At 25.1% G+C, this 17,676-nt stretch overlaps 1 long non-coding RNA gene across 1 annotated transcript in view; it reads left to right on the top strand.

The window, feature by feature from the left end:
• The first annotated feature begins 574 nt into the window (after nt 1-574).
• LOC149054119 (uncharacterized) overlaps nt 575-17,676 on the top strand; it is a 29,489-nt gene continuing 12,387 nt past the window's right edge. The window contains exon 1 of the long non-coding RNA XR_016192343.1: nt 575-651. This is a non-coding gene — a long non-coding RNA (uncharacterized LOC149054119). The remainder of the gene's footprint in view (nt 652-17,676) is intronic.

Genomic DNA, 17,676 nt, shown 5'->3' with positions numbered 1-17,676 from the left:
TTAGGAGAAACTGTTTAAGCCGAATCTCAATTGAATAAAAAGGTTAATGCAACCAGGTATTTAGGTGTCTGGTTGCGAACGATGTGTGTAGTAAGTGTAATTGAAATGTTCCATAAACTTGATAATAAATGCTATACATTATTTATATAGACACCTGGTTAGGTGTATCACAACATTATTATTGTTTATAGGTAATTAAGTACATAGTTGTTAGATGCATATTGCATATAATATGTGTAGCCTATAAAACATCAATTAAATGTAATGTATCCTATTATATATTATAATATAATATGTGTGTTGTACACATGCTTATAGTTTTTGGTTTTAATATTATCAATCACAATCTTTTACAATTTTAGTTTTAATAAGTAGTACCTAATAGAATAATAATAATAATAATAATAATGATTGATAAATATGATTATTGATGATTTGATAGACATTTTGAACAATATTAAAATACATAAATTAAACACTGTACTTAACGTTGCAATTCTTAGTCATTAGTTACCTATATTTAAAAAAATAAAAATAATAATTCTAATTAATTAACCAACTTGTGCGTTGACAGCAATACATAGATATCAAACATAATATTATACATATACAACGAAATTGAAAATCAGTTACAAACATTGGCCATAGTAGGTATGTGCTTTTGAAATTATAATAATTTGTGTATGAAACTTACTATATTTTAAGATCACAAAAATAAATTATTTAATCAATTTAAATTTATATATATATGCATGTGTGATATCAGTTAGAAATTCAGAATGAATAATAATAAAGTATTAAGTGAATTAAGAAATTAATGAATATAACAAATAAAATGGTGTGCATGCCGTGTAGAAATTCTTATGATTAATAGAGTATGGTTTAGTCACAAATTAGTAATAAGTATTAATACAATGATGATTTTTTTATTGTGTTTCTGTTACATTTGCATTGATGAAATGAGTAATATAAAAGATATTCCATTTATATATGTGTTTTTCTTCAAGGGTGTTCCTAGTATATTTTTTTTATATACCTATATAACCAAACCTAACTTATATTACAATTATATACACATGTCATCATAAGTTCGAACAAATTACTGCTGGTAGTTGTGTAGCCTATAGGTTATTGAATAATACTGAAAACAACATATTGTATGTTTTAAGGAATTGGAAATTATTTAGTGTAACCAATGGCTTATTTTAGGTAAGGGTAGCCTAAAAGTATTGCAATAAAATAAGTAAGAAAAAATGTAGGTAATTTGTCAATCGTACTTATTAGTTAAACATAGGTATCAATTAATTTTATTAAATTTTAAATTTTGATATATCATTAAACACAATAAAATTTAAAAAAGTTATAACGTACTAAAATGATACCTATTTATAATATATATATATATATCATTTATAAATTATAATACATGTTTGCATGCCAACTACATAAAAATGATGATAAATCATACAATGTTTTAAGCATATTAAACTTGGTAATACAATATATCATCAGTATAAATGTATAATATTACATTTATTGTAGTGTTTTTATGTTTACTTATTATTACTTACATGTATGTAACAGCATTGTCATAAACAATTGACCCACCAAGCTCCTACTTAAACTCTTATCTATGAGTTAAATGTATTGCAATACACATGAAAAATGTCTATCCAATCCGTGCATTCAAACTACTTATAATTTTATTTATTAAAATGCTGGTTGAATAATAAAATACATTATTGGCACAATTTTTAGTCATACCTCCTTCGGTTTACCAGAAATATTGTTAAACAATACAAATACAAACATACATAGGTAGTGTAGTGTAATGATATTTACATTTTTTTATTAATTTGTGCGTTTACTGCAATACATAGAAATCAAACATATTATAAATACAACAAAATTGAAAATCAGTTAGAAACACTGGTCATGGTAGGTATGTGTTTTTGAAATTATAATAATTTGTGTATGAAACTTACTATTAATCAATTTAAATGTATACATATACACATATATATATATATATATGCATGTGCTACATCAGTTACAAATTCACAATGAATAATAATTAAGTGTTAGCTGTAGGAACTCTTATGATTAACAGAGTATGGTTTAGTTACAAATTAGTAATCAGTATTGATACAACGTTGAGTTTGTTCATTGGGTTTTTGTTACACCTGCGTTGATGGAGTCATTTCTAGATTAATAAAGAAAATGATCATACTCATAATTATAAGAGTTTTTATTCATGGGTGTTTTTTACTTATACTACAAATAATATATATACCTCTCATTTATAATGAATAGCATAAATTCAAACAAATTACTGCTGGTGTTTGTGTGGGCTCTAGGTTAATGAATAATACCGAAAAGAGTGTAACCATTAGCTTGTCGTAGATAAGGTACCCTCACAGGTTTTGCATTATAATATTTTAACCATAGTTATTACAACATTTGTGGAATTTCAAATCAATTTATTATTAATTTTATAATAACACACAAATAATAATATCACAATTGTATCTTGTTTTAAAAGTTGTTTGAAATATTGCTTGAAAAAAAAAATTAATATGTGTAAGCCAATGTATAGGTATAAGTTAAACTTGGTAATACATATATCAATACAACGTTACATGTATGTTCTAAGAAATTGAAATGTATTGTATTTTTTTTATGTTTACTTATTATTATTATTATTATTATTATTACTTGCACATTACTTACATTACAATGTCATAAACAATTGACACATCAAGCTCCTACTATGTCTTAAGTATGAGTAAAATGTATTGCAGTCTGTGCATTCAAACTACTTATATTTTTAATTATTATAAAATGCTGATCATGTATTTAAAAATGAGATGGTATGCATTGTCATAAAAATGTAAATGTACCTATTGCTTAGGTGCGTTAATTTATAATAGCAATAATATATAATTTTAAATTATTAAATTAAATAATTACATTACATAATACATCATATGCATGAGAACATTTACAATTTATTAATTAAAGTATATAAGTAGTAAGTGGGGCACTTGAGGACACTTTTCCTAAAAATATCAGTAAAAGATCACAAGATTGATTTTCATCAGAAAATCATCAGAAAATGTAAACTTTATCAGAAACGCTCGCTTTATCAGAAATAGAACACAAAATGAAATAAATCATAAAAAGATCAGTAAAATGTAATTAAACATAAAAAGATCAGTAAACTGTAATAAATCATAAAAAGATCAGTAAACTGTAATTAATCAGAAATAGAACACAAAATGAAATAAAACATAAAAAGATCAGTAAACTGTAATTAAACATAAAAAAGATCAGTAAATTGTAATTAAACATAAAAAGATCAGTAAACTGTAATTAAACATAAAAAGATCAGTAAATTGATTAAATCACAAATAGATCACAAAATGAAATAAAATCCTCAAATACAAAATCTTTCAAAAGAAATTGAATATCTTATTTAAAAAAAAAAAAATAAAAATTATAATAAACAATGGCAAACATAAATTCTATAAAACATTTAAATAAACTTCGAGAAGAAATGAGAAACTGTGTAGACAAATTTAATAAGCTACAAGAAAATGAAATGCAAAATGAAATAAGAAACTCTATATTAAATGATGAAATCTATGTGAACTTTTGTAATCACGAATACTATGAGGATAGTGGATTAATTAAATATAATCTAAATACAATTCCTATTAAAGGAAATATTGTAATTGTCGATCATGGAAACAATATTTCTGGAAATGGAAAGCCTTATGCTTCTAAAATACTAGAATCCACCAACATGGTTAGAAATTTCTAAGATTGCTAATGATTTATTAATTACAACAGGTACTTTTTTTTACAAATATCTTCATGATATTTGTGTTGTTCAAGATTTAGGAAATATTAAAATATGTGTCCTTGGCATGGGAGGTACACACACTAAAACCAAAATGCTTAGAATATAACTAAATAATCGTCATTTTTAATAGAAATATTTCTATTAAAAATATTTAAATAGATTTTTTATAATTTTCAATAAATTCTAAACACAAATGTCCACATATAGGTGGATCATCATAGTTTTGAAACTTGTCATTGTTATACCACAGATTATCATCACCTAAATAATTTAAAATTTCAGGAGGAGGAGTACTCGAAAATGAATCAAAATATATTTTATAATTTTTTATTTTTTTCCATGCAACCCAATGAGAACCATTTTGAGTAGAATTATTTAAATTAAATATCCCACATTCATTTAACCAAGGTTTTTCAGGTAATTCATTTATCATGAAACAACCTCTAAAATTTTTTATATTATTTCCAAATTTTATTATATCAAAATTACTTAACGGTTCGATATTTATGTTTTTTATTTTACTCCAAAAAGTTGTATAACAACCTGGATAATTTTTAATGTTTTTTCTAAATGTTGATATATCGAAATTAATCATTTTTTCGATTTTTTTTTTTTATTTGTCTTCAATCCAGAACCTTTATTTTTTTCCATTTCTTTATTGTGTCGAATTATTTCCTCTTCTATTTTTTTCTTATGTTTAGTATCTTTATAACTATCATACAATGCAATTAAAGCTGGAGTAGCTACTGCTGCAGCTTCTGGAAAAGCTAAAATTAATGGTAAAAATCCACCTTTAATTTGCTTCGGTGTAATCTCCAACCTTACTCCAGAATTTTTTTTCTTGGCATTTTTAATTTATCTATTTGATTTTGATCTAAATAATATTTATTTTCTCCTTTATATATTTTATCACTAGCAATATGAATTGTTGCATTAGAATTTTTTTTATGAGCTTCAGCCAACTTTTTTTTATGGTTTTCAGTTAATTTAAAATGCATTTTATTATACAAAATATTAAATTTTATTCAAATATTAAATTCATTCCTAAATATCTTTTTGTTTTCATTACATTTGCAGTTGTCAAAGCAGCAATTTTTTCATTCAAAGAACTATCAGAAGCATAAAATCTTTCCATTGCTTTTTGTTGTAAATTTTTATCAGCGATATGTCTTGTTTTAGTATCTTTATGATCTTTATAAAAATAATCATGTTCTCTTGCATATTCGTCTAACTTGTTAATCGGGGGAATATTTTCATCTAAATTTGTAAATGGTCCTAGATAATTATATCCAGGCCAATGTATCGGAGGTAATTTTGAACAATTTAAAAAATCATTAAAAAACCCTGAACCTTTTATAATATCCTTTGGTAAATTTGAAATATACGACATTAAGTATTCTACACCTTTAACGGGAATATCAATTATCTTTTCTATTTTTTTAATACAAAAATTAAGAATTTCAAGTTTTTCATCATGATAAGTGTTTTTTCCCGATCTTTCTGCAGATGATATAACATGTAGTCTGTCAATTAATTGTTTAATATTATATTCTAACTTATTTGTTGTTTCTTTTGGTAAATTTAACAAAGATTGTAGTAAATATTCAACACCTTTTTTGGGAGTATCAATCAGTGTTTCCATGTTTCGTTTAAACAAATGAACAATACCAAGTTTTTCATTATGAAAACCATAATTTCCCGCTATTTCTTCTGCTAATATAAAATATAGTCTGTCAATTATTTTTATTATATTATCGATATAAATAAATTCAATAGGATTATTTGTATATTTTATTAAACCTTCTCCTTTGGGTAAACTTTGTGATTCTTTCAGTGTTGGTGATTTATCTTTTTTTGATGTTTTTGGTTTACTTTCTTTAGTTTTTGTTGATGTTAGTTTAATTTTTTCCCAAATAGGTTTAATCATTTTGTTGTTTCATTTTGTCTGTTTCGTTTTCTAAGTTATTTCCTACCTTGGAATTGTTTTGATCTTCAAATGTTACATTTTTTTTAATTTTATTTTTTAATTCATTTTGAATTTGTTTGATATCCATTTATTAAATAAAAAAAAAAATTTTCATCGTTCATCAATACTTAAAATATCATTACCTTTATTGTCATAGATAACATTTTTTATTATGTCTATTGTTATGAAACCATATGTTTTTATTTTATTTTTTTTATCATATGTTTTACAATAAGTTCTAAAAATGTCTTTAAATTTGTCTAATGGTATAATTTTACTAATAAAATCGGACCATATTTTTTTAATATAATAATTTGATTGATTAAAAACAATTAAAAAAGTTAAATTATTTCTTATTGTTTTTATATCTACTGAAGTATAACTTTGTGTTAAATAAATAACACTAATAATCTTTGATCTCGATCTTATAAAATATTCCATTATCAACTTTTGATCTTCTAAAAGAAAATCATCAATAACCACTACACTATTAGGTTCACAATCATCAACAGATATTATATCACCATCAGAAAAATGAATGTTTATAGAAGATATTCCATCAAATATTTTTTTTAATTTTTTATAAACTGGCTGATCAATATTTTTTGTAAAAATATATAGATTTTTATATGGAATCCAATAACTTATAATCATATTATACAACAAAGTTGTTTTACCACAGCCAGATGCTCCTACCACTAAAACTCGTGAAGGTATTTGAAATAAAGATTTTTCTTTACTATCATCTTCAATATATTTTTTTACCATTAATTTATCCATTTATATAAAAAAAATATATATATTTGCTATTATAAATAATAATGTATAATATTTTTAAAAAATACGATCAATATATTGAAAGATCTCAATATAAAACTTTTTTACCTTTGAATAATTCACAACTTAATACACCTAATAAAACTACAATTTTTAGAATAGATAATATGGATGATTTTCTGAGCATTAAAGATGCAAAGTTTTATATTTATGGTAGATATTTGCAAAAAGATGGAAAAGATTATCCTAAAGATTCAAAAATACAACTAATTGATAATTTTCCTGCATTTTTATTTACTAGAATTGAAGTTAAAAAACATGGTAAAGTCTTGGATGAAATCGAAAATCCAGGAGTTGCTAGTACAATTAAAGGTGTGTTAGATTTTTCTGTGGATCCAAACGGACCAATTATAAACTCAGGATTTTCAAGCAAATATAAAGGTGGAGGTCGTTTTAATGTTATGGGTAAATTATCACAATTCGGATTAGGATGGTTTAAAGACCAAATATATCCTGTTTTCCAAGGTGATATGGAAATAATTTTTACGAGAAATACAGATGATGATGCATTGTTAAAAAAAGTTGTTATAGGAACAGAAGATGGAAAAATTATTATTGATGAATTTACACTTAGAATTCCAATTTTAGAATTCAATCCTATGTATAAAGTTTTATTGTTAAATGATTTAAAAACAATTTCTCAAGAAAAAAAATATATTTTTAATTTTAAATCATGGCAATGTATCGAAGAAAGAAATATATCAGGAAAAACTATAAAAATCGATTTAACAACTCAATATCGAAGTCTTAATAGTCCTTTGTTTGCCGGTGTGGTATTTCAAACAAACAAGTTAAATACTCAAGAACATGATCCTTGTGAATTTGATCATTGTAATGTGAAAAATTTTAGATTTGAAATAAATGGAAAACGTTATCCTGAAGAAACTCAAGATCTAGATTTTAAGAATGAAAAATATTGTGAAGCTTATGATAGTTTGATGGATTATAAAAAAACTTTTCATAAAACTCATCAAGAACTTCCTTTGATGTATAATGATCCAAACGATTTTAAAACATTTAGAACAATTTATCTTGTAAACATGACTAGACAACCAACAAATATTTCTGCAACTAAACAAAATATTATTTTACATGTGGATTTCAATGAAGATTTACCTAAAAGTACAATTTGTTATGTATTTTTCATCAGAAATGATGAATTTTTATTTGATATTGAAAAAGGAACAATTGAAGAATCTTTTACTGATTAAATTAGATAATAGATTTACACTTCTTTTAAGAGAATTATTTTCATGTCTTTCTGACAACAATAATAGTACTCCACCTCTTTCTGGAATAAATTTTTGTGTTTTCAATAGAAATATTTCTATTGAAAAATAATTTTAATATTTATTTTGTTTTTTTTTTAGTAGGAAATGAGGGGTGGGTGGGTCCAATACACCCAGCCCTTTCTTTCTATTGAAAAATAATTTTAATATTTATTTTGTTTTTCTTCAATTACATCAAGATAAACAATAAAATCATCACCAAAATTAACAATATCACCATTTTGATCAAGAATATATATATTTATCTTTTGAATTGTTCTTACAATTACTTATTTGTACATTATTGGATTACATCTTATAAAAAGATTATTTGAATCATAATAAAAAACAAACAAAAGTTCCTCTTCGATAACTTTTTCATCAATAGATGAAACAGACTTTTCAATTATGTTGCAATGTACTTCTAATAATTGTTTATTTATATTATTATCTAATTTTTCAGAATCTCCTACATGTTTATATAAAAAATTATTATCAATCCCTAAACTTAATTTTAAATTTCCGTCTATCAAACAAGTATTTTTTGAAGTTAATTTAATAAAATTATTATCATTTAGTAATTTGATATTTGAAGGTAATAAACTATTCAATTGATCAATTGAATAGTTACCTTCAATTTCAGTTTTATATATTTTATCAGATTTTTTTGTTTGGCTAAATATAACAACGTATATATTTTTAAAAAAATATTGTGTATAAAAAATTGGTTTGTTTGATCCTGTTATTTTATATTCAATATCAGGAGCTAGTTTCCATGAACCAGGCCATACCTTATTTATAGGGATTATATATCCCATATAATCAAAACCTAAACAATTTGATAAATATTCATCAAAACTTAGACCGATTGAGGTTGTAATATTTAAAAAATCATCAATTAATTCAAGACTTATTTTAGGAAAATCATAACAATTCATTAAATTTTCAATTTCATTTATTGTGTGTATTCCTATTGGAATTTCAATCTTCGGTATTTCACCATTTCTACCTAATCTAATTATACATTCTTGATCTATATTTATATACAGGGTGATTCTTTTATCAAACAACACTCATTATTTGAAAAAGTATTGACTTTTTTCAAATTTTTTTTTTTTCAAAATTGTAGATTTATGCTGTTCTAGAATTGTATATCTTTTTTATATTTTTCACCCTTATATTTATTAGGTAAACCACTGTCAACTTTTGATTTTCAAATGGTAACCTATACTTAAAATTTCATAATTGAATAAAACTATTTTTTTCATTAATTAATACGTTCTAATTTTCATTTTTCGTTAATCCGTTGATGAGATATTGCTCCTCAAAGTTAGGTGGTTTTGGGAGATAGTTATAGTGTGTAAATGTGTTATACCACTTATACCTCGTCAGTAGATACCACAGCTATCAGGATTTTTATGTCCCAGGGCAAAAGATATCACACTTTTCAAATCAATTCAAGTAGTAGGTACAGTAAGCTTAAGTTGTGCCCCTAAATGTATTTTATAATACCCATTTGACTGGGTGTAATGTAGTTCGCCCCACTGGTCATAATAATACTTATCTAATATAAAGACCAGAAGTTAAAAGTAATAAATTCGATATCATTCGAACCCAAGATATACCTAATAGTGATAAATGATATTAATTGTACCTACTAACTCGCTACATTAACTTATTGTCATGATGTCATATTTTAAGTAATCGGACCATTAGTGTCACTCGTGGTGCCGTGGTGGCATACCTACTCACGTCGTATACCCCCGACGACCCCCCTCCATATCTATGGAGTACGCCGTAACCATAGACATAACATGCCGTGACGGACTACGGATAAGAAGACAGAACAACACGGGTAATACGATATGGTTTATTAGGCTGATTTGCGATTAGGTAAAATCGTGAGTAAAACTAATTTTGATCAGCTGTTATTTGTTTTGTACGCTGTGGACGATTAAAGTCTGGTACCATGGTTACATGATATGGAAGTAAACCTTATACCTGGTTAACGTAAATCACATACCAACAATACGTTGAGTGAATAAACGGTTATAATTTAGGTTAAAATGTTATAAGACAAGTCATAACAACAATATTTGAATCGTGAGTCGGTAATAAGTAATAACTAATCAAGTATTTTATTTGCTAATACTTAACAATTTTAAATGTTTAAATTTTAATGGTGAATTTATAATATTATTAGTTCTTGTATATACTTAAATTATAATATTTACCACATATTGTATTTTATTTAGTAATTTAATTAAACATTTAAGTACCTAAATTGGTTAATCTCACGTGAATTGGATACTTTGCAAGTGCATTTGTACAATGTACCTATTGGTAAGTTTTACTAGTTGATAAATGCAAGCAAAAATTAAAATTAATAAAACAATCTATCTCATTAGCTTAAAGAACACTTAAACTTCACATACCTATTCAATCACAAGCGATGAGAAAAGTTGTACAGATGCAGTATGTAGAATAGCGCATGCCAAACAGGCCTACTATAAAAAAATAAATCTTTTACCTCAAATAGATTAAGTTTGGACAACAGAAAATCACTTATAAAAGGCTTTGTGTGGAATGTAGATCTACATATATGGAGCAGATATTGGGACACTACTGAAGACTGAGAAAGTCAAAATAAAAGCTTTTAAAGTATTATTGTTGGAAAACGCTGAAATTCAATAGACAGAAAAGATAAAAAAATTTTGAGGTATTTAGGAGAATCAAAAATCAATACGGAGTACGCTAAGATTGAGAAGAAAAGCATGGATCGGACACGTTATAAGGAGGAAACCTGTAAAAGGAAGGGCTAGAACTCCATTTCTGAAGCAAGTGATTGAAGGTACTAGAATAGGAACATACTGAAAGTTGAAGAGGAATGTAAGTGGAGAGGGACATCAAAAATCATTTAACCGATTTTCGGAATGAAAAAAAAAATGTATTGAAAACTAAAAATTGTGCTAATGTTAAAGCTTTATAATTTGTATGCTAGTTTATAATTTAAATTAGGTGACAACATCAATCATTACAACTTAAAAGATAATGTACATAGATATAGATATTTATTTTGTGTTTAATATGTAGATTATGTCCTAAATCAAATTAAGAATTTTTAAGTGGCTATGTGATTAATAATTATTTTATTTTTATTTTTTACGGACAAGCCCTTTAACAAAAAAGATATAATAATCAAAACATCCAAAAACATTAGTCTACTGTGTTACATTGTATAATGTCATAATGATAAATACTAAATTATTTCTGTCAATGATTGGTGTTGTCACCAAATAATAATTAGTACTAAATTCAAGTTAGAATATTATTAATACCATTTTTAAATTTTACTTTTTAAGTCTGGGGTGATTGAAAAGTTTGTTTTAATTTTTTGAATACATGTTTTATCTTTACTCATATTTTGCATATTAACTGCAAAACGAACATTTAGATTAAACTGTATCATCATTTTGAAATAGGTTTTTCATAGTCCTAGGCTTATTAAAGTAAAATTGTTTAACGGTTCATAATAATATCAGTATAATATGTGAGGAATTTTGTCGTGAACAGGGTTCAGGGCTAAACAGAACCTAAAATCATCAAATCAAACGCTTAAAAAAACATTTAAATAATCAAAATTAAGCAATCTAAAAAATGGTTATTCTCTCCATAGTTTTTGTTAGTGGTTATCACTTGCATCTTATTAAAGTAGAAAATATACATTAAAAAATTTAAAACGTGGGGTGCTATAATATTTTATATTTTAAAAACATTAAATTGAGGGTATTTCACTATAATAATGATAGTTAAATCTAAAAAAATAAGAGGTGCTAAAGACCCTTTTGCACACTCTAGTTGTGCCAATGGTCTCAAACCCTGTTCGCGACATTGAAAATATGATTTTTTTTACATAAAATATAATTATAAAAATTGATCAGTGCCATATATGTATATTTGGACGTATGTCATTGTTTATTTAAATAGCTACATATTGATTAAATTCATGTGATTGGTCAAAAAGACCTAGTCCTACAACGTATATTACAACTATTGAAGCGATGTATGGTGAATTATTTATATTATACTAATATTTGATTTGAAATTGTAAATGTATTAAATTGAAATTGTAAACATAAAAAAAAATGTTGTTTATACTTAATATTAAATTAGTTCAGAGTATTGTATTTCCAGATTTGTAATAAACATATGTACCATAGTGTTATGTACTTGTCTAACTTCTTTATTCAATGTGCATGTGCTCAAATGATACTTTATATGAGAAGAGGTACAATATTTGATTTGTTAAAAAACAAAATTATCATTAAAAAACTTAAATCCTAATAGGCATTTACATGTTCAAAGTATCCATATGGTAAACAGCATTAAATAGATATATTAAATCTATAATAATAATTAACACATTATTTTGTATTAGTTAAATCTACCAAAGCTATACACAGTTATATGTATATTATATGTATAAAAAAATAAATTAAGTTACCTATTAAGTTAATTTATTGTTAATATTATGCCATTAAGGTCCATTATTAGATATGGTTATTATATAATATATTGTACATTTATTATTAATTGTTATTGCACTCATTTATCATTGAAAATACCATTGGTTATTACTTTTGATAATACCATAGAATACCTAAATAACTAAAATTAATTTTGCCAATAGTGTGTGTAGGATGGTAGGATGGTAGGATTAATAAGTTTGAAGTCGTATTCAGTGCTTACTGTTTAGATTTTTGTTTTTATTATTAAATTAAAAATCTTAAAATTAATGAACTAAGCAAGTTCGTTGGGGTGTGAATGTTTGGTGTGGGATTATTGATGAGTATTTAATTGGTCCATATTTTTTTGAGGAAAATCTTAATGGCAATAAGTATCTTGGTTTTTTGAAAGATGATATACCCATACTATTGGAAAATATTTCACTTCAACAGCGCTTGAATTTGATTTGGCAGCAAGATGGTGCACCAGCACATAATACCTTGGCTGTACGTGCATACCTCAATAAGATGTATGGAGACGATAACTGGTTTGGAACTCACAGCCCCATTATTCAATGGCCACCTCGTTCCCCCGATTTGAGTGTTCTTGACTTCTTTTTTTGGGGCCATCTAAAAAATGAAGTGTATAAAGAAAAATGCAATAGTGTGGAGGAACTTAAACAAAGAATAAGAGATTGTTGCAACAAAATTGAAAACTCAATATTGAAAAAATCTACTTCCTCTGAAGTATTAAAACATTTTTGTTTAACTGAAGATGGCAAGCAATTTGAACATAAGCTAAAATATAAATAACATGTATTTTTTATTCAAATTGTATACAAATACATACATGTATATTTATGTATGTATGTTACATTTTTTCCATTCTTAACCAAAGTTTGTTAAAATTTATATTTAATATGAATTCTTATACTTACGAACGAATGAATTTTTGGTAGGCACATGTACATCAAGTTAATAAATTGGTCTTGGAATTTTATTGAAAATAACAAAATAAGTAAGTTGATAAATTAAACATATTTAAATATTTAACTAGAGCTCCAGTTAACTAGATCAGCTAGTTCGTTAAAACTACAAAGGCACAGAATATTATTTATTATGATAATATTATTGTGAAAATGTGAAATTTATTAAGTTTACTACTGTAGACTGTAGTACACAAGTAATTAGTACTTGGTAGTATCGGTCGCTGACGCCATAGCACCATGCTATAAATTATACTGACCAGTAACGAGTAACAGACAACGGAAAATAAATTACTGTACACTACAGCAGTGATTTAAAACAGTTAACAGTTGTTACAACTGTAGTACAGGCTGTCTACTAGAGTAACAAAAACGGGATTTTATTTGTGACAAATAAACAGTAAGTTACTATTTATTTTGTAAATACACATATTGGTAACACTGTATTTTCTTTATGATAGACAGTTGTTGTATTAGTTGTAATGATAAACCATGGACAACACTACAACAGTAACTTTTATGGACTAAACACTAAAATAATTCTGTATTTCCGTATGTTATTCTATGGTGTGTTGGAGCATAGAATAGAGATGAGATCGTGATCGAAGCTACAAACAGAAGCAGACCAATAATAATAGTAATATTATGATCGTGTGTTATTGTATGTAGGTATTATCGGCGATCAGGTACAAAGATTATCGCCGCTATATCTTGGGTTGAACGATATCGAATTTATTACTTATAACTTCTGGTCTTTATAATTGATAATAATTATTACGACCACTGACCATTGACGTAATCACCTTCGTGGGGTGAACTTCGTGTCTCCCTGCAAAATGGGCATAATAAAATACATTTAGGGGCTCTAAGTACTTTATGAACTGATTTGAAAAGTGTGATATCTTTTGCACTGGGACATAAAAATCCTGAAAGCTGCGGTATCTGCTGACGAGGTATAACACATTTACATATTACGATAACTATCTCCCAAAACCACCTAACTTTGAGGAGCAATATCTCATCAACGGATTAACGAAAAATGAAAATTAGAACGTATTAATTAATGAAAAAAATAGTTTTATTCAATTATGAAATTTTAAGTATAGGTTACCATTTGAAAATCAAAAGTTGACAGTGGTTTACCTAATAAATATAAGGGTGAAAAATATAAAAAAGATATACAATTCTAGAACAGCATAAATCTACAATTTTGAAAAAAAAAAAATTTGAAAAAAGTCAATACTTTTTCAAATAATGAGTGTTGTTTGATAAAAGAATCACCCTGTATTTTTCTTCGGAAGTAGGACAATACATTAAAGTATTACCAACTAATGAAAAATCAAATTCTGTATTTTCAAATCCTAAATTTTTTTTAAATTTTTCATCTAATTTATAATAACAAGGAGATTCAATTTGAATTTTTTTATTATTATAAGATAATAATACCGGTTCAATTAATTTATTTAAATATGAAATGCTATATATACCTTTTTTTATATATATTTCTCTATGTTCAATTTCTATTTTACAATCTGATTCAATATTAATCAAATTTAAACTTTTTAAATACATTGATTCGAGACCTATTTTGAATTTATTATTATCATTGAATTCTGGTTGTGGTAAATGAATATAACCATTTTTTTTTACTTTTATAAATACCATTTATAAAAGTTTATATATTTTTTTTCTAATTTATTCAAAATCAATTAAATGCATTGATTTTCCTTTGTTTAATTTTTTCATTCCTTTATAAATAAGATTAAATTTTGTTTTCGAATTTTTATATAACGATATATTTTCATCTGTCATTTCATCATTATCTAAATATCTATTTGGTAAAAATACTCTAATTTTATTATCTAATACAACAGTTATTGTTTTACCATGCTCTGTATCAAAATATTCGAAAGAAGTCGCCTCATATTTTTTTCCTTGTTCTAATGTATCTAATTTTACAAAATCATATTGAGTGTTGCCGCATTTATTTAAAGATGCTTTAAAATTTTCCATTTCTATTATTTATTATAATAAAAATAAAAATTTTTAAACATCGAAACATTAAAACATACATTTAAGCATAACAACATAACTATGTAAATCAATTAATTATGTTCACGTTCACGTTCACGTTGTTCTATTAGTTGAATTATTTTGAATTATTTAATAATTATTATTATTTATTAATATATATTATTAATAATTATTTGATAATTCAATTTTTGATTGTTTGATCAAATTAGTAGGTAATGAAAAAACAACATAACTACGTTGAATAATTACGTATAACTGTATAAGTATAAGATGAATAATTACGTATAATAATATTTACGTATAATAATAATATATAATATATCATCGTTTGTGTAGCTAGACTGATTATTTTTTTTTAACATCCGTTATTGCAGTGTTATCTAATATATAGGGTGACAATAATACTTATTGTATACATTTATAGGATGTTATCATTTGTTGAATACCAATTATATTATTTAAATAGAGTGTTTTATACCATTACACATACTTGAGTAGTGTGGCTCAATGGGTAAGGCGTTAGGCTTTGAATGCATTCATAGTAGGTTCGATACTGGCTGGGGGGAATTTAGTCGTGATAATTACAATGCTACAACATGTGGCTTGTTCAACTATATGCTAAGTATAGTTACAATGATGGTGGAAGTAGTCTCTGCTGTACAGACGTTTGAAAAAAAAAAAAAATAATAATAATAATAATAAAAAAAAATGTTAGGTTCGGATGTCTGTACAGCAGGGACTACTTTTGTAAATTTTTTGCATTTTTTTTTTCAATTGAAAATATTTGTTATTATTATTAAATATTTTAAAGTCTGATAATTCATTTAATAATTGATATTATCAAGTCGGAACAGCACAGATATTATTTATATACTTATCTACACTACATACTAAAAGTTTACCCCTCACTTCATATTTTTGATTTAAGTATAACTCCGGTAATATTTATGTTAGAAAGTTCATTTTTGCTTTAAACATTTTTAATTTTAATTCTCTTTAAGTCCCCCTCATAGTCTGATAGTCTAAAATTATTTCCAAAGATTTTTGGAAAAATCAAAAAATTTTTTGCAATATAAAATGAGCGATGAATTATTACAAACTATACATTGTCTTAAATGTAAAAAAAGAACAAAAAATTTAAATCCTATTAAAATGCAAACAGTTAATGGTCGATGGAGAATTTCAACAAAATGTTTGGATTGTAAAAAAAAATAAAAGTAAATTTACAACATCATCTGAAATTGAACAACCCGTCACCAATAAATCTATAAATCAAAATATTTCAAATAATACAGACAAATTTTTATTAGCTAAAGAACTTCATAAACGCGATGAATTATTACAAACTATACATTGTCTTAAATGTAAAAAAAGAACAAAAAATTTAAATCCTATTAAAATGCAAACAGTTAATGGTCGATGGAGAATTTCAACAAAATGTTTGGATTGTAAAAAAAATAAAAGTAAATTTACAACATCATCTGAAATTGAACAACCCGTCACCAATAAATCTATAAATCAAAATATTTCAAATAATACAGACAAATTTTTATTAGCTAAAGAACTTCATAAACGCGATGAATTATTACAAACTATACATTGTCTTAAATGTAAAAAAAGAACAAAAAATTTAAATCCTATTAAAATGCAAACAGTTAATGGTCGATGGAGAATTTCAACAAAATGTTTGGATTGTAAAAAAAATAAAAGTAAATTTACAACATCATCTGAAATTGAACAACCCGTCACCAATAAATCTATAAATCAAAATATTTCAAATAATACAGACAAATTTTTATTAGCTAAAGAACTTCATAAACGCGATGAATTATTACAAACTATACATTGTCTTAAATGTAAAAAAAGAACAAAAAATTTAAATCCTATTAAAATGCAAACAGTTAATGGTCGATGGAGAATTTCAACAAAATGTTTGGATTGTAAAAAAAATAAAAGTAAATTTACAACATCATCTGAAATTTAACAACCCGTCACCAATAAATCTATAAATCAAAATATTTCAAATAATACAGACAAATTTTTATTAGCTAAAGAACTTCATAAACGCGATGAATTATTACAAACTATACATTGTCTTAAATGTAAAAAAAGAACAAAAAATTTAAATCCTATTAAAATGCAAACAGTTAATGGTCGATGGAGAATTTCAACAAAATGTTTGGATTGTAAAACAAATAAAAGTAAATTTACAACA

The sequence above is a fragment of the Diuraphis noxia genome, unplaced genomic scaffold (genome assembly GCF_037042655.1).
Source record: "Diuraphis noxia isolate RWA-SAM2 unplaced genomic scaffold, SU_Dnox_SAM2 contig0011, whole genome shotgun sequence".
Classification (NCBI taxonomy): domain Eukaryota; kingdom Metazoa; phylum Arthropoda; class Insecta; order Hemiptera; family Aphididae; genus Diuraphis; species Diuraphis noxia.
This window is presented reverse-complemented; position numbering and strand designations above follow the sequence as displayed.